Source organism: Rhinoderma darwinii, chromosome 7, assembly GCF_050947455.1.
Source record: "Rhinoderma darwinii isolate aRhiDar2 chromosome 7, aRhiDar2.hap1, whole genome shotgun sequence".
Lineage (NCBI taxonomy): Eukaryota > Metazoa > Chordata > Amphibia > Anura > Rhinodermatidae > Rhinoderma > Rhinoderma darwinii.
The window spans coordinates 127,453,706-127,471,936 of record NC_134693.1 but is presented as its reverse complement, the minus strand read 5'-3'; the positions used below and the strand labels follow the sequence as shown (position 1 = coordinate 127,471,936).

Below are 18,231 nucleotides of genomic sequence, written 5' to 3'. Positions count from 1 at the left end.
GGGAGAGAAAAAGGGGCAATGGAAAATGCTATAAAGAGTTCAGGGAGACCCTAGGGGTCAGCAACTTTAGGCACTTCAGCTGTTATGAAACTACAACCCCCAGCATGCCCTGACAGCCAAATACTTTATTATCCCAGCATGCTGGGAATTGTAGTTTTACAACAGCTGGAGGGCAGAAGGTTGCTGCGACCAAGTAAGTAAGGTAAAACACAGGGGACACCGTGAGGGGACACAGTGTTGATGGTGGAGAAGTGAGGCCCCATTCTAGGCTTTGCTATTGGACTCCATAGTTAAGGTACTTGTTTCGCCCCTAATTTTATCCCCGGTGGGCACCGCATAAATATTGCCACATACCCCTTAAACCACAATATGCAAAGCAAAGGTACTTGTTTTGCCCCTGACACTGTATTATTATGTCTTGCAAAAAAATATTACATGGATATAACCTTAAGAAAAAAAAAATATTTCTTGTAAAACGATTTTCTTTAAAACAGAATTTTGTAAGAAAATAAAACAATAAAGATGTTTAGCGCCCACGAGAGGAAACATAATTAAATCAGGGTTCTACTGTTTTTCTTTATAAAGGAAAGGACAAATCTCAGCCTCCGGGCTTGTCTACCAGCCAACACCTCACCCGTCTTCTGCGCAACACTTTACTAACTTATATAACCCATGTGCTTCCCTCAATGTGTAAACCAAGACCGTGATGCTATTCACAGAAAATTAGATTTCCAAACTGCTAATTGAAAACAAAAACTTATTCAATTTTTGTGGTTTCCAGAGGCAACAGCAGTTAACTCCAGAAGACTTTGAAGACCAACGAGAAACTTTTTGGTAACACGGAATTTCAGTATTTGTATGAAGAAGTTTCTGGTACGTTATTTTCGAAGTACAACATTTTGAGTGTCCCTCATTTTACTAGAAAATAAACGAAATGCAATGCTTTGAAGTCCACACACAGATGTTATAGCCAAGAAGATATCAGCGTGTAAACACTAAACAAAATGTGAGTGAAAAGCAGGAAGTTGGGCAAACCACAAGTATCCAGCGCGATGGGGTAGGCCTAGAGCAGCTGGAGAAGGAGAGTGGGGGAGTGCAGCAATCCAGACTGCTTGTCCTTATTAAAATTATGTATTCTCAAATTTATATGAAGTGCTGAAACAAATGTTCTGTCTTTTGTCTGTGGGAGGTTAAAAAAAAAAAAAAAAATGACCGACGAGAGATTATGTTAAAAAAATGTTCGCTACACTGTGTGACGCTTAAAGGGGTTGACCAGTTTAGAAAACCCATTTTAATATACCTCTCGAATTCTGAGTTGGTAGAAGGGGGTCGTTTGTCCAGAATCCTCATCTCTTGGCTAGAGAGGAAAACAGTTACAAAGAGCGTCTCTTGTACTGGAGGACCTGTCCTGTCCTGCATGACACAGACAACTCATTGAGGTGAATGGGCACTGTGTAATACTTGATTTCCTCTGGGGGGGGTGCTGTACAGAAATTGAAGATTCCCTCCACAGATAACAGCTGATCGCTGGGGGTCCCATCAGGGAAACACTTAATGATCAGTTTATTTTCAAGAGACCCCACTAACAAATAGACATTGTCCAAGATGAACAATCCCCTGGAGTTAGTGAGAAAGTGGTAGTCATCAGAGGCAATGTAGTAAAACCTGGCCCTATAGCTAGTTACTTGAGTTAGGTTATATTGTATGGTTTGCAAAACAAAACAAAACATAAGTCCATCAAGATCAACCAGGCGAGGGCAGAGTGACAAAGCTGTGGATAAGGAAATGGGGATAGAAAAAGGAAAAACGTAGTTAACCCCTATTACTCCAGAGCAGGGGTCGCCAACCTTTTCAGCTGTGGAGCTACATACAGGAGGCCCAAGAGCCACATGTGTCTATCAAACAACTGGTTGGAGAGTACTGATTCAGAGGAAAGTAAAAAATATCCCAAAATGCATGAACCAATTTACCATAAAAGGGTAAAAATTATTTTTATAGCCTACATGGCGATTAGACCGAAGACGCATTAAAGCAAGCAACTTTTATTCATTTGCATAAGTATTTATATTGTTTTGTTACAAGAATTGATCTAAGACTCTCTTAAAGCCATTAACTGCTTCTGCTTAAACCAGCTCCCAAGCTGAACATCCCACCGCTTCACAGCTCTTACAGTAAAGAAGCCTTTTCACTACTGAAGATTGAATTATTTTTCCTTCTGCTGATGAGTGCCCCTTGACTTTTTTTAGATGACCGTAAAGTGAACGTCTTTTAACTAAATGTATTTATTTAATTTATATATTTAAAAAAATTAATCATGTCTCACGTTTGGCTTCTATTCTTGTCAGGAAAGCAGAGAAGGAGAATAGAAATTAAAGTAAAAAATACAAATTTGCTACACAATGCTCAATACCAGTACTGCCCAGTGGGTTAGGGAAACCTTTCTACTCGCTTCATTTTTTATGAAAGTTTTTGATCGATTGGCGTAGACGAAACCTTTGTTTTGCTCCGGCCTGTTCTCTGCCACATCCAATGGAGGAGGAACACGTCTTTCTTTAATTAACATTGAGTAATGACTGAATAACTTGTTATCTTTAATACATTATAGTAAAATTTAACTTTTTGGAAGTAAATCTGCTTGAATTCGTCAACTGTGTCTGGGCTCAGATTTTCAGATTAGAAATGGAACAGGATTGGAAACTAGATTTTGCATTCTTCAGCTCTTGTGAGGTCCACCACACTCGGAAGTTCATTTGAGGCCTTGTATACTTTTAGGGGTCGCACTAACCGGCACCTTTAAGAATTTTGTTGTGCTGAAACCTTCCCACATCCTGCTCCACATTTCCAAAACTTTAGTGAACTAAGTGAAATCAGGAGCTTGTACATCTTAGATTACAGTATTATCTGAAGGACAATGCATGGCAATTAATTTTTATATAAAAAAAACATAAAAGCTGAATTGTGGATACAGTAGATTTGCTAAACTGATGTATATCACAAACATAATGCTGTGCACATTTTCCATTGTAGAACATATTCCAGGGCTGATTTTCTGATAAATCCTATGTGCCTACACAGGCAAGTTGAAAAGCCAACTCCCTCCCTGCATAACCCACGTGCCAAATTGAATTTTCTTTTTTCCTGGTAAGGAAAAGGTTAATCCAAAAAGTAAGTTTTTACCTAAGTTTGGTGCATCCTCATATATCTTACTTACCTCGTGACCTTTGATATAGAGATCTTCACTGGATGTCTTGAAGGTCTTGCTTGCCTATTTATTCCAGAACAAAACAATCAAGGGGCACTGTCCCCCGTGTGCAAATGTAATGTAGTGTAATATGGACAAATGTAGTGATTTACCTGGTGCTGCAATTCACGGGCCGCTGTTCCGTTCCATGTCAACAAGGGGTACTCTCATAACCCAAAACCTGCAGGGTCTACCGTAGAAACCGGATGTCAGTTTCTCAATGCAATTCTATGAGACTTACATCGAGGCCCACATAGACTTGCATTGAGAGCCTATACAGGGAGTCAGAATAATGATCACGAGACCCTATGGCGTCTCAAAATGTAGCAGTGGCCCATGAAATACAGCACCAGGTAAGTCACTACACATGTCCACATTACACTACATTATATTTGCAAACAAGAAGAGCAGAAGTGGGGAGAACTCTTCTGGGGTACTACAATGTTATTGAAAACAATGGAGGAATTGCAGAATTGGAAAAGGGGGCAATGGCCCTTTGGTTGTCACCATTCAAAGACCTCCACCACCCTGACATTATCCCAGCCCATTCTATGCTCCAAGCTCTTGCTTCATTGACAACTTAAATCATGGTGCCAGTCGGGGTATTACTCAGGAGCTGTATAGTGGTGGAATTATTGGGGTAATATATGTGTTTATAGTTAGGTACTGATATGGCAGTATTATAAGGTCATTGTATGGTACTTCTGCTTGGCACTGTATGTTGGTAATCCTTAAGCACTATATAAAACTATTATTTTGGCAGCTTTACATTCCCCTCCTTCCTAAACATGGTAGAGGACCTCCATACAGGCTTTGGCCATGGCCTCCATAGACCTTGATCCAGCCTTGATATGTCTTGTCCTGGTGCAGCTCCTGTTTATGTCGGTATAGAAGTTAATCCTGAGTGATGGAATTTTCCTCTGTCCCATATGGATATGTAATATGAAATTGTCCATAACAGACAATCACTTTATTATCTATTATAATTAATGGCTATGACTAGTTACTTTCAATTACTTTTACAAAGAGCACCTAACACTACTCGCCATGTGTTATGTCAATGTTAGACAGTAACCGGCAACAATTTCGTTATAAACATAAAGAACCAAATTTATTCTGTCTGCACATATTGGGGGAGATTTACTAAGCAAAATGCACCAGAATTCTGCTGGAAATTGCACCAATAAGGTGATGTACACAATGCAAGCCAAATTTTTTTGTGTTTTAGACACTTTTTTGCTCCTTTCTCGACATTTTTAGAAAAGTGTCTAAAAAATGGGGCATGGCTAAGAGAAGTAATAAAATGCGGCTAATGTATTAATGTAAAGTATGCCAGCCATGAATTGGCATGAGAAAAAGAAAAGCATCTAACATGTCGAGTGAGTTAAACCAAACTTATTACGATTTGGCACAATTTGCAAAATTTTCGCCATCACATAAAATTATAAATTTTTTGGAGAGGCATTACTTGTAGCTCCAGGGACCTAATGCAAAATCTATAACAGTGCCCCCAGCAACCAATGCCATTTATAATACTGATGTCTTATATAGCAGAGGGGCCTCTGTGCTCCCTCAGGCACCAGGTGTGACTCCAGCCTTTGCACCACCAAAAAAGACATGCCCCTGATTATATTAATACATCTGCCCTGATCTACATTAATTTTAGCACAATATAGAAGATTAACTTTTTGGATATTTAGCGAAAAAGACCTTTTTAAGGGCTTGACATAAATATTTAGATAACAGTAATGTAAAATATATACATACTTTTTCTTCACATTATACTTTGCTTTCTTGCTGTCCCAGATGTGGGGCCTCAAAATAAAGAAAAGAAGCATTATATAAACAAAAAAATACATGAGATGGTAATGCAAACATATTGGTGGAGACAGTGATACCAGCACGGTATAAAGCCATCATCTAGTGCTTTGATACAGAAAATCTGTTTAATATTGTAATTGAGTCTGAACATCATTAGTTGTATGATACAGAGTAAATAGCTCATTATTGTGGACTCATGTTTACCGAAATATATACAAATTCATAGAATCACATCAAACCGGACCTTCTTTTCTTAATCCGAAATAGGCATTAATGTTAGGGTGAGGAGGGCTAAAAGGGACCTGAGACCCTCTGACTCAAGAAATCTGAAATTCAGCAAAGACTTTTTAAAATAGTAGTCTCATTTCCATTACATATCCGCAGAACAGGGAAATTAACCCTTATTTTGGATAGTGGGCGGAGACATGCAAATCATCACTTTCTACCCCTAGTGGACAGCTATTCATGCAGAACCGCTTGTGTATAGCACAGATAAAGTCTAATAAATACAAAGTCATTTTATTCCAACGTGCCCATAGTTGTTTCGGGCTTATTACTCTTCATCAGTGGAAGAGATGAATCCATGGATTGATCTGAAATAAGCATTTTAGCTACACCTAGGACGTGAGCCAAGTCTGGTGGGATCATTTTCATTTTAAGGATGAGAAGGAGGTAAGGACATTTTTAGGTTTAACAAGGTTGTTTCTCCAAAAACTGGGTAAATCGCAATTTTAGCCTGTCTTGCTTCAAAATTGAATCAGGTATATTCCTTGGTTTTACATTTTGGGTGGCATCATGGAAAACTGCTGGCTAGGGCTGTTCTGCCATACGCACCGCACTTTAAACCTGTAGTCGATCATAGAAGTAAGGCCATACTCCATCAGATGCCATCCAAGAAACGACACGCTAAATTGAAAATCGTATTTTGGATTGAAATAGACATGCCATGTCAAGTGACGGACCTATAAGAGAGGGGGTCCTGTAGAAAAGATCAAACTCGTCCCCCAACTATGGTGTTGCTTTATGCCAGCCAAGAAAGAAGGAACTGATGTTGGGTCCATTCTTTACACCCTTCTTATGAGCTTTGGGCCAATATCTCACCCCTTGTTTGCTAATAATGTAGTTACTAGCAGAGGGGACTCCTGCACAGGTTCTCGCCATTCAATAATGAAGACCAACCCCCTTTTGGGCTGTCTCTATAGTATGTGTGTTCAAAACCTGGAAATTAACATCTATCCCTGTGTTATGAAGGTAGCATTGCAAATACTGCATTTCCGCAGTCCCTCATATCCCTTGCACATCCTTGCTGGTTCATTGGCTGAAATGAACATGATTTGCTGAAGTGTATTGTGGAAGATGTAGTGTTTACATCAGGCACTGTTTGGTGTGGAAAAAAAATTACATCTGTCAAGACACACTTCAATTGAGCTCCATGCATTATGGGATGTCCTCCAAGTTTAAAGGTTGTGTCTGGCACTGTATGTATGGCCTCCAAAGATGTTGGATAACTCATATAATAGCTACATCAGACATCTGGTTTTCTTTATAGAAGCGCAGCTTTGGCTTTAAAAAATAATTATACCGTTTAAATAGGAGCTGTCAGCACTTTTTTGTACTATGAAATACACATAGAAGACTGTACAGGTCCTCTGACAATACTAGGGGTTATGACTTTACATTATATAAATTACTCTATAGGGGAGGTAGTTGTTCCAAATTCTGTCCTCCTGCCAATGGAAATTATGTTAGTAGAAGTCCCTGGAGGAGAGGAGTCCCACTCAACTGGTCCTGTGCTCCGTTTTAGCTAATCCCAGAATAATTAGTGTTCTTATAATTTGCCTACGAGTGAGGACTGACTAGGCTCCCTGGCAATATTGGTCATGGGCATCTAACCAACCACCATATATCTCATGTATCTCTTGTTTTCCGTTTTATTTTTGCTATTTATTTATATTTTTGTGCAGACTCTTCACTTGAAATTTAAAGGGGTTGGCCGGGATTGGAAAAACATGGATGATTTCCTCCAAAAGCAACGCCACACCTGTCCATGGGTTGGTCTGGTATTGTCTCTCAGCCCTATTCACTTCAATGGATTGGATCTGAAATACAACACAGAGGCCCGGCGGCCGCACCCGGAAAAGTGCCGTTGCCCACTACACTTGGGGGGCCCACTTGGCCGCCGGGTGCTGACGCTGCCGTCGTCACGGCATCATTGTCTATATATGGACAGTGATGTAAGGAGGAGAGGAGAGAAGGAGTCCCGGGCAGAGTACTAGAAGCGGCGCGGCTCTGCTCCGGGACTCCGTCTCAGGGAAAGTCCCTGACTTCACTGTCCATATATGGATAGTGTTGTTAGGAGCAGAGCAGTGTCCCACGCAGTGGCGTAGCTATAGGGGCCATGCGACTGGGCCCCTATACCTGGGGGGAACACAGGGCCCCCATTGCCACACAGCGCTGACTGTGCTGGTTCCGCTTCCAGCTGAATCTGCATCTGCAGGACGCACATTCAGTTGGGTTCAACGCTAGAGCCTTGCTCCAGCATTCACTGTGCCTCGAGCGGCTCGATGCAGGCAGGTGCAATGTAGTGACGTCATCGCGCCTGTCTGCACCGAGTAACTCACAGCATAGTGCAGAAGAGGAGAAGGATCTCCTCCACCTGTCGTGGGAACAGGGACAGGTAAGTTACTATTTTTCTATTAGGTACATACATATGGGGGCATTATACTGGGTATGAGAGGGGGCTCATATGGCAGCTGCTAAGGGGGCATTATACTGTATAGGGTCATTATACTGTATGGGACAGCTAGGGGGCATTATACTGTATAGCGGGTATTATACTGTATGTGGCATCTATGGGGAGCATTATACTGTTTGGGGGCATTATACTGTATGCGGCAGCTATGGGGGCATTATAATGCATGGGGCAGCTATGGGGGCATTATACTGTATGGGGGCATTAAACTGTATAGCTGCAACTATGGGGGGCAATATACTGTGGGGGCAGCTATAGGGGCATTTTACTGTTGGGGCATTATACTGTGGGGGCATCTATGGGGGGCATTAGTATATGGGGGGCAACTATGGGGGCATTATACTGTGGGGCAGCTATGGCGGCATTATACTGTGGTGGTCAGCTATGGGGGGCATTATACTGTGTGGGGGTAGCTATGCGGATCATTATACTGTGGGGGCAGCTACGGGAGGCATTATACTGTGGGGGCAGCTACGGTAGGCATTATACTGTGGGGGAATTCATGGGTCTGTCGGGCAAGGCAACTGGGCATAGGCGTGCGCAGGGTTCTGGTGGTGTTGTGGAGGGGTAGGGGGCCCCAAGCTGAATTCTTGCACCAGTCCCATGAGCTTTCAGCTACGCTCCTGATCCCAGGCAGAGTGCTAGTCGTGCTCTGCCCGGGTCTATGGCTCTGGGGCTGCCCTGACAACACTGTCCATATATGGACAGTGACATAAGTGGCTTGCCATGAAGCGGAATCCCGAGCCAGAGCATCGGCAGTGCTCTGGCTGTGGATTCCACTCCTAGAGGGAACCCCAAAGGCACTACCTACAGGGAGGGTGGCTGTGTGGCACTACCAGAGGGGTGGCTGTGTGGCACTACCAGGGAGGGGGGCTGTGTGGCACTACCAGGGGGGTGGCTGTGTAGCACTACCTGGTAGCGGGGCTGTGTGGCACTAACAGGGGGTTGGCTGTGTGGCACTACCAGGGACGTTGGCTGTGTGGCACTACCAGGGGGGTGGCTGTGTGGCACTACCAGGGAGGGAGGCTGTGTGGCGCTACCAGGGAGGGGGGCTGTTTGTCACTACCAGGGGGTGGCTGTGTGGCACTATCACTGAGGGAGGCTGTGTGGCACTACCTAAGAGGGGGGCTGTGTGGCACTACCTGGGAGGGGGGCTCTTTGGCACTACCTGGGAGGGGGGCTGTGTGGCACTACCTGGGAGGGGTGGCTGTGTGGCACTACCTGGGAGGGGGCTGTGTGGTACTATCTACAGAGGGCACTAAATGTATGGGGGTACAAACTGGGGGACTAACGTCTATATGGGGGCACAAAATGACATCCTGACATTTTACTGCCGCCGTGAGTTCCCCCTACTAAGTCTGTGTCAGCCAAGGGCCCACATAAACCTGGAGCCGGCTCTCACCACACACAACCCATTAACAGGTTTGGCTCTGTTTGTTGTAGAAAGCAGGCATATTTCTCTAATACTGGACAACCCCTTTAATGCATCTGACTCAGGGGCTTTAGCCCATTTTGACCATAGACCCCTAGGCATTGCCCTAATGCCCGAATGGTCAGACTACCACTTCCTACATATGATGTTGATTAACTTTGCAAATACTTTGCTTTACTTTTCTTAGACTAATCTTAAATTGCATCAGGTTTTGTTTCTTGAGCAGCCACCTAACAAACCTCCCTTGGAACACTAATTGTTGGCCTAAGTGAGGGTTCTGCAGGGTGGTAATGGCCAACCAGAGAGTCAGAGGATCCTCCAGGGGGCCCAGACTCTGACAATAATGGTCCGCAAAGGTCCAGCAGAAAACAACTACATTTTGAGCTGAGTTTGGAGCCAGTCACTTGCCACTAGGGTCTACTTCTTATGGGATGATTGACATATAACCTATTAGACCTTATTGATGACATGTCCGGTGTGATAAATGATAACAATAAAGATTATAATACAATTATAAGTCAATGTGCACGTGTTCTATTTAGATGGGATGTGGGCTATAATTATTTCCTCTGGTGGGAAAAAGGAACCCTGGGATTTTATGCTTGAAGTGAATAGTGTATTCGATGTGTGCACACTGTATATCAAGCGCTAATAGGGGAGGGGTAACCTAGTTTCCAAAAATTTTCATTTTTTTTCTCCAAGATAAACACTGTAAAACATTTTTTCCCTTCAATTATTACCATCGCTCACGGTTCTGTTATTTTTTCTTCGTATCCCCTGCTAAGCTTTGATTGCCTTAATAAAATTTAAAATATGGAGCCAGGAAATTGCCCTAAGATTTCTTTCTAAGCGTCTCCTCCCGGGTTCCTCTTTCTTAATAATATATGTCTTTGTTTGGGACTAAAACCGGCTCCTAACATAATCAGCCAGGGCTTCAGCTGCACATAAAATAAACGACATAAAAAATTCACAAGAATGTCTACGAATATTTCTTAAAATGCCTGGTATAACACAAGATTACATCAGAAAACACTTCTATGTTACCCTGGTGGAAATGAGATTCCATAGTGATTTTTTTTCCCTTCTACAAACAGCTGGCTGCGTTTGACATTCCTGGGAAATCTAGTACAAGGGGGGCAAGAGGTGAATCCATTCTGGGACATGAATTCAGATTATTTTTGCAGTTCGGATTTGCTGTTTATATACTACTTAGGATTTTTAATTGATTTCCTTAAAGTCAACATGCTCCCGGGAAAGATTGATGGTTGTTTGAGATTTGAAAGCTTGTCAGAAAGTTATAAGAAGGACAAAGTAGTTAAATGGAGGAAAGGACATGTGTGTGTGTTGACTTGCGAGGGCACGTAATTTGAAAAGTGGTGTAATTAAATAAAAAGCTTAATGCGTTATAAATTATAGACAGAAGTGAACATCATTTGGAAGAATTAGAAGTAAAATAATATAGGTGAGCCAGCAAGGTCATTGCGTTTCCTTGTGAAGAAAGGTTGTCATCTCTACAGGCATCCTAAGACAGGAGGGCCCTTTCCATTCACGGCCAGCATAAGGGTAGGCAGAGTAGGCAGATGCCTTGGGCGCAATTAAAAGGGTGGGAGTGCAATTTATTAAGTCCAATCCATTGTAGAGTAGCACAGCTGCATGACTTGCATGACCCTTAGATGAGCTCCTCCTTCCTTTATGTGTGTTGTGTTTGGACAGGTGGAGGCCATGGTAAAGGATGAGTCCATCCTGAGCTGTACTCACTTTTATAAGCAGAGGAGCGACTTGAAGATCCTGAGTTCTAAAGCAAAATCTATAACAGGGTCTACCACCTGTCATGTGCCATTCTATGTGGCAGAGAGGCCTTTGGGTCCACTCAGGCAAAGGCCGGGTGCAACTGTTACCTTTGCACCCCTAAGGGCCCCTAAGGGTCTAATGCTACTTGCAGGGGCTGCTTCCATTGATGGAGTTGGGTCACATAGAGTTAATGGTCATTGTCAATGGATTGGTGGAATTGAATTCCTCATACATTATACTACAGTGGCTAGAAAAAGCAAAAAGATAGAGGCTGTAACCATAAGTCTACAGAGACTTGAAAAATGTAAAGGAAACTTTTCCCCAACCCATTGACAATGTCCAATCGACACCTGACCCAGAAATTATTAACCAATCTTGAATTCTTCATACTTCAGACCAAAGGGTCTAGAAAAACAAAAAGTCAAAGGCCGTAACATTAAGTGCAGAGCCATTTGAAAGGAACTTTTTCTCCAACCCATTGACCATGGCCACCTGACACCGGACTCCAGCCACAATCAGTAACCAAACTTGTATTTGAGACTATAGCTCCCATAGAAGCAGCCCCTGCAGCTGGCATTGGCCCTTCATGCATGGGTGTACAGCTTATGTGGACCCATATTAAGTTAAGGGATAAAAATAGGGGTTGAGACTATAATATATCCCCAGAAATACTGGACAAGAATCAGATCAGAGGAAAGAACATTTGTTGTAAATCTGCATCTGCCATGGTTCTTACAACTTCCTAATTCTCAGGTTATATTCAATGGAAATGGACTTTCTAACATATTGAAAGATTTAGGAGTCTGCAAAGTTTGGTGGCAGCACAACCAAGGATCAAGTGTCAATGCAGAGCAGTGGTCCCAAACCTGTGGATCTCCGATTGTTGGGAAACTACAGCCCCCCAACATGTCTTGACATTTGCAGGCTGTCAGGGCATGCTGGAGGTTGTAGTTTTTCAACAGCTGCAGAGCCACAGGTTAAAGACCATAGATCTAGAGGCAGATGACTTGCTCAAGCTGCATGTTATTTTTAGTGAGTACTATAACTGTTTCAAAGTTTATGTAGACATATGAGAGAAACAGCTGCCTATGATGGTGCTAGACGAGGGAACAGTTACGAGTACTGGTATATATTGCTGTGGGAAACAAATTACTATGCACATAGCAGTCTATCAGATTTCAGTCTATATTTCTGAAAGCTTTCAATTGGTTAAAGTTACATGGACCTGGATAACTATATAGTGCACTTACTAAACTAGAGGGTTTACACTACCTGGCTCCTTTAGCTCTATTCTATACATTTAGTAGGTTAACAAGAAGTAGGGGACAAATGGTTGGCTATGTGCAGGATCAGACTACACAGGGTTTGTGTCACGTTGGGTATGTGGACGCACTGGGCCGTACCACCTTGACAGTATGGCAGCTGGCCAACAGGACACAGTTCACAGTCTATAGTTCGTATAGCGTACCTGTGGCAGCTCAGACAGTAGCAAGACAGGGACTAGGCAGCAGGCAGGCGCCAGGTGTGGTGTAGCAGGACAGGCATGGAACACAGCACGACTTCAGCTCAACACGGCACTTGACCCAGATAGCACGGGATACAGGTTACAGGTAGCGGGGAACACAGGGAACTGGAAAACACTTAGCAGACCATTTGCATAGACATACTAGGATAACGACAACAAGGCTCAGGCAAGCCAGGAAGGGGCAGAGCCCTTCTTATAGTCCAGGGTGCTCTGGGAGCAATCAGCTCAATCTCACACCTGTGTGCGCTCTGGCTACAAGTCTGGACTGAGCTCGCGAGCACACCCTGGTGGTCACTGTGGAAAACATCTCTGGAGAGAAGGGCGTCGACCGGAAGGAAGGAGTTCGTGGTCAGCAACCACAGACGTTACAGTTTGTTTGTAATCTGTTACCATGGAGACACATTGGTCTCCATAAGAGCTGTACACATGGAACGTAGGAGATTTTTATTTGAATGTGTTGTCCAGAGGCATAAAAAAAACATGTCCATTGCTCTTATAATATAAAAGTAAAGCACTTACTAATTAGTATCCATTAGCAAAGATGCTCTGATCGCCCGAACAGAGGAGAAGTCGCCTGATCCCGGAAGTTTAGTCGTTTTTCAGAAATCTGTGGTGTGTCATCACGGGGAGCTGCCTCCACTTCTCGTATGTGTTGGCGCATCACTGGTCCCGGCGTTCTCTTCTTTCACCTCCAGCTCTGTATCCTCACCCTCTCAACTAGCTGTGTAGTATACCGTCCAGCCCATTTCTCCCACATAATCAGTAATGTGGACCTTCTATTTCTCTGTAGGACATGTCCTATATGCATCTATCACATTAACATACTCTTCATCTATACACAGAACATCTAAACACATCATATTGGGCTTGCAATCTGGGTTCCTCATGAGGGTAACACCTAAACTTGCTATATACAAAGTTATTGGGTATAAGCTGTAGGTTTGCATTGTGTGAGAAAATTGGTGAAATCGATGCACTCATGAGTATGTACTAATATCATAATATATTGGAAATAGGTGTGAATAAGAAACAATATAAGCCCATGCATAATGTATCACAAATAGTCATCTATCTATCTATCTATCTATCTATCTATCTATCTATCTATCTATCTATCTATCTATCTATCTATCTATCTATCTATCTATCTATCTATCTATCTATCTATCTATCTATCTATCCATCCATCCATCCATCCATCCATCCATCCATCCATCCATCCCCCCCTCTCTCTCTCTCTCTCTCTCTCTCTCTATCTATCTATCTATCAATCACCAATATATGTTTCTTAGTCCAGCACAAAGCTATGTAAATGTAGCCTGGAAAAATGTGTTTCAATTACTGATACGGTTTAGCAAACATAATAGATCTTCATATAGTGTCTGCGCGGCTGATCGAGCATTCTTCTCGAGCCACCGAGGATTTGTATAATAAAATCGCACAGGCCTAATTACCGGGCATGCCAGTTAGGGGGCCGAAAGACAACATAACTAAGACATACTGGATCTCCTCAGACTACACCAGTCAATTCATCATAATCAAACCCAAATGCAGCCCTCATTTAAGAATGTTGTGGTAATAAGCTGTAAGCTATTCCTCCTCACATGGCCTTAACTCTTCCGCTCCCAGAAGATTCAGGACACAGGACCTGAGAGCGCATAAGAAACCCACACATCTCTTGGTGACGGAGGAGTTAAATGTAGTATAGGAAAATAATACAAAATGGAAGTGTTTCCAGTCCCCGTCGTGGAGAATTCCCTTAGCATGCACTTTCCGCTACGGATACCGCTGGATTGGGAACTAATTGCACGAATGTCTGTCTTTTGTTTATACCACGTTTTGTCTAATATAGAAAGTATTCAGAAAGTAGATGGTATTTCCTAACAAACGTTACTTTCAAAGCAAATGTTTTTCTGATGTTTTGTCTGATCCCATCTGAAGCGTCTGCTATAGAGAGTCTTGAGATGTTCAGTAAACAGGTGTATAAAAGAAATAGGAAGAATGAAAATATTCTAAACCGCTACCAGATTTTAAAATTTTACTTTACCCACCACCATTTTTCCCCAATAATGCAATGTAGCCCCATCCTAACGCAAGCTAATGCCCTGTGTCACCATTTTGAATCCCATAGAAATTAATAGGTCCATCATGATAATTTTTTAAAGAAAAAATATACTGCAAGAATTAGGTGACTGTATATAGTCCCGAGGCTGTTGGTTGGGTATCCAGACTCTACCACTTGAGGCGCCAGAATATAAAAGTGTGAATCCCGAAGAAATAAAGGTAAACTTATAGTATTAAATGCTAATGTTGCTTTTACGATACATGTACTTTTCCAATTTGAGATTAAAATCTTAAAGGAGTTTTACTGTTTTAGACAAACATATCTAACCTTTCAGGTGACTTTTCAAGATAAACTGTTATATGTGTGTACATGAGGAATAACACTATTCCTGGGCATTATATGACATTGTTCTTAGCAGTTTTCCCCTCTGCAGGCTCTGTCTCTAAGGGCCCTTTTACACTGGCCAATTATCGGAAACGAGCGTTCACAGAATGCTCGTTTCCGATAATTGCCCTATGTAAACAGGGCAGCGATCAGTCGTTGAATAAGCAAACACTGATGATCGTATCGTTATAAATACGGAAAATATTATCGTGATCTAAGTTCAGTCCCATTGTACCACAGGAGGCTTGGGTATTACGAATGTTTAAAAAGCGTCCGCAGTATAGTCCCCTAAAACCGACCTTGGGGTGTTATTATTTATGCAATTCTGTAATATATTCTTGAGAGCGAGTCCAAGGTGAACTTATCCTTTAAGGTTTCAATCAGGAAGTTGAATAAAATAAAAGAGTTGTAACATAGCTCAAAACCAGCAATTTCGAAGTCAACTTGCATGTCGAAATAACTGGGGAATGCAAATCTACAAACTGAATTGAATAAAAGACAATCTGCAACATAGCTGAAAATCTGACTGTGCTCAACAGGGGAAATACATTATAATAATCATCGGCATTACCATAATCATACCTGTTTTGCTCTGGGGTAATTCATATGCCAGAGGTGTGAAATATTATTTTAATATTCAAGTGGCCCATGACAATATATTCATTTACAGGACAGCACTGCTTAAATTTACAGCCTTATCTGAACTTCATCATTGTTTCTACATGTAAAATATGTCATCAAATATTGATTTGCTTTTCAGTGAATTTTTTTTTGCAAGTCTCATTATGCATTTCTGAAACTTATTATAGGGCGATTCCATTTACTGTATACAGTAAATATAGTATTAAACTCCACCCCCGCTCAAATTAAGTTTTTGTAGGGTCGTAAAATTTAGCAGCATGATCCCATTAGACATCTCCTAGGCTGACTTTTACATGCTATTTATACAAGTGTTGTTCTGCAATTGCTCCTTCTATACCCCCTCATAGCGATGCCACTGCTAGGAAAGCTCCTTTTCTCACATCTTCTCTTTGGGTAGAATGAAGTGTGCTTTGGGTATCTTTATGATCTGTGTCATCCCCTAGTGCAGCCCATGCAGAGCACTGAATATAGATACATTGCTGATAAATAAAATACCTATCTTATACTTAAAGAATAAATTTCTTGCAAAAAGATTAAATAAGTCCATGGGGTTCACAGAAGAGAGGAAGCCCCATCGCAAAGATCAAACTGGGTCCCCCATTATGGTGCCATTTTTTGCTACCCAGGACAGAAGTGCCGCCTCCGCTCCCTTTCCATGATCCTTGGCTCAACTCCCTACCCTTTGTCTGCTGATCATGCAGTTGACAGTAAATACTCAGGTTCTCATCTCCTAACAGTAAAGGGGATGTGATCAACCAGAACTGGGCTCCAACTCTCCATTAGTACATACGCCATAGGTCATGCCATGATCCTTTGAAGCCCCACAGAGACATTAGTGCAAAGATCTTATCTTAAGACCATGTGCCATGACCACATACATTTAGAGGAAAACTGCGGGAAAAACTGATACACTGTGCTATGCCTAGTACAGGACTTGGGGGAAGTGCACGATTCAAAAAACCCTTTGCTAGTTATAAAACATTATATCAGTTCTTTAAAGAAACCTGGAAAGTTTTTTTAAAATGAAGGAAGAGCTTAGGGCCATGGCCGACAACCTTTGGCTTTCCAGTTGTTGCAAAATTATACCTCTTACCATGCCTGGTGTTGTAGTTTTGCAACTGCTGGGGAGCCACATGTTGGAGACCACAGGCTTAGGGCATTAATTCTCAATTCTGGTGAAGAGTTTCTACCATTGGGTTTTCCTTGGTATTCCCAACAACACCATAGACATTTCTTCATTGGTTTCCTATGACACCGGACTGCAATATGCATTTGCTCGAGATAGGGAGTTAGACTTGTGAGCTCTGTGTAATGATCAGCAGAATATGTTGGTGAAGAATCAATGTAGTAAAATCTATATAGTAATGGACACTTCTAATTTATTAAAATATTTCAGCTAAACAAAAGTTGGGTCCCTAAAGCTATGTCAGATTAGCAGAATATCAGTCCAATGTATTTCATGTTTAGGATCAGGAATGTACAGTTATATATTGCAGATACATAGAAAGCTGGGTCCCGGTCACATGACGAGATATTATGCAAGCATATGTCCTTGGTCGCTGAACATCTGGAGAAATATTTTCTCCTAAAATATAACTTGAGAATCACTTCACCTCTAGCTGAATCATAGACAGTTGCTGTGGACTGCCCCTTTAAGAGATGTCCTACAAACTGCAGTGGTCCGTCAAATTCCTGAAAACAGATCCTAGAGGGTTGCCCCGGGGTGAAGACCTTGTGCAAAATCTCAGTTTGGGGCCCCACTGACACACAGCCACATAAACTCAATCCTATCCTCCACTGATGGGCCTACAATCAGTTGTTGAAACAGTCAGCAGCTTAAAGGGGCCATCTCATGAGAGACAACCCCTGGCTGATTTTGCAGCTAGCCATGTATTACCCCTTCATCACCCGCTGCTGGGGAAATGTAGTATTACATGGAGGCCATTCAGATGAACTGCAATCATGTTATAGCATATAGGGTCTTACCATATGGCTACGCTCCCCGGACACCATCTCAATCGTGCCATCCTTATGTTACATGTCGTTTCTAAGCACATACTGGTTTCCATTGACTGATATGAGCTGTATCTGCAGTCATTTGGATAAGCTGACATTCTGTGACATTCACTTCCTAACAGAAGGGTGACCTTCCTTCTGGCTAATGTCTGGCCATAATATCTGTGCTGCTGTTTTGAACATGTTCAGTTTTGTGGAAAAGTTCACATTAACAATTCTACACTCAACAAATTTTTTTTTTTCATTTTTAAAGTGTAAATTTGAACATAACAGATCAAGGCATGTATCTCAGGGTGTGCAATAAAATTGATGCATTTGTTAAAATGTGTTCAAAATTCAGTGTCTTTATGCAGTTATGTTCATGGCTGCTCTATTGATTTATATTAAGATAAAGGTAGGAGGCAGAGAAGTTAGCTACTTCCTGCTACACTGATGTCTTAGTTGAACTACACTTCCCAGTATTTCTCGCTTTTTAACCTAAAACAAAACAATAAAACAACCTCTACGACCTTATAGTTTATAAACTAGGGTGAAGGCACTGGTCTGTTTGAGGGACCCCAGA

General features: G+C 42.0%; 1 long non-coding RNA gene across 1 annotated transcript in view; it reads left to right on the top strand.

Annotated features, from left to right (window-relative positions):
* Positions 1 to 787: 787 nt before the first annotated feature.
* The window catches only part of LOC142657375 (uncharacterized), a 99,879-nt gene continuing 82,435 nt past the window's right edge, over positions 788 to 18,231 (top strand). The window contains exon 1 of the long non-coding RNA XR_012849912.1: positions 788 to 873. This is a non-coding gene — a long non-coding RNA (uncharacterized LOC142657375). The remainder of the gene's footprint in view (positions 874 to 18,231) is intronic.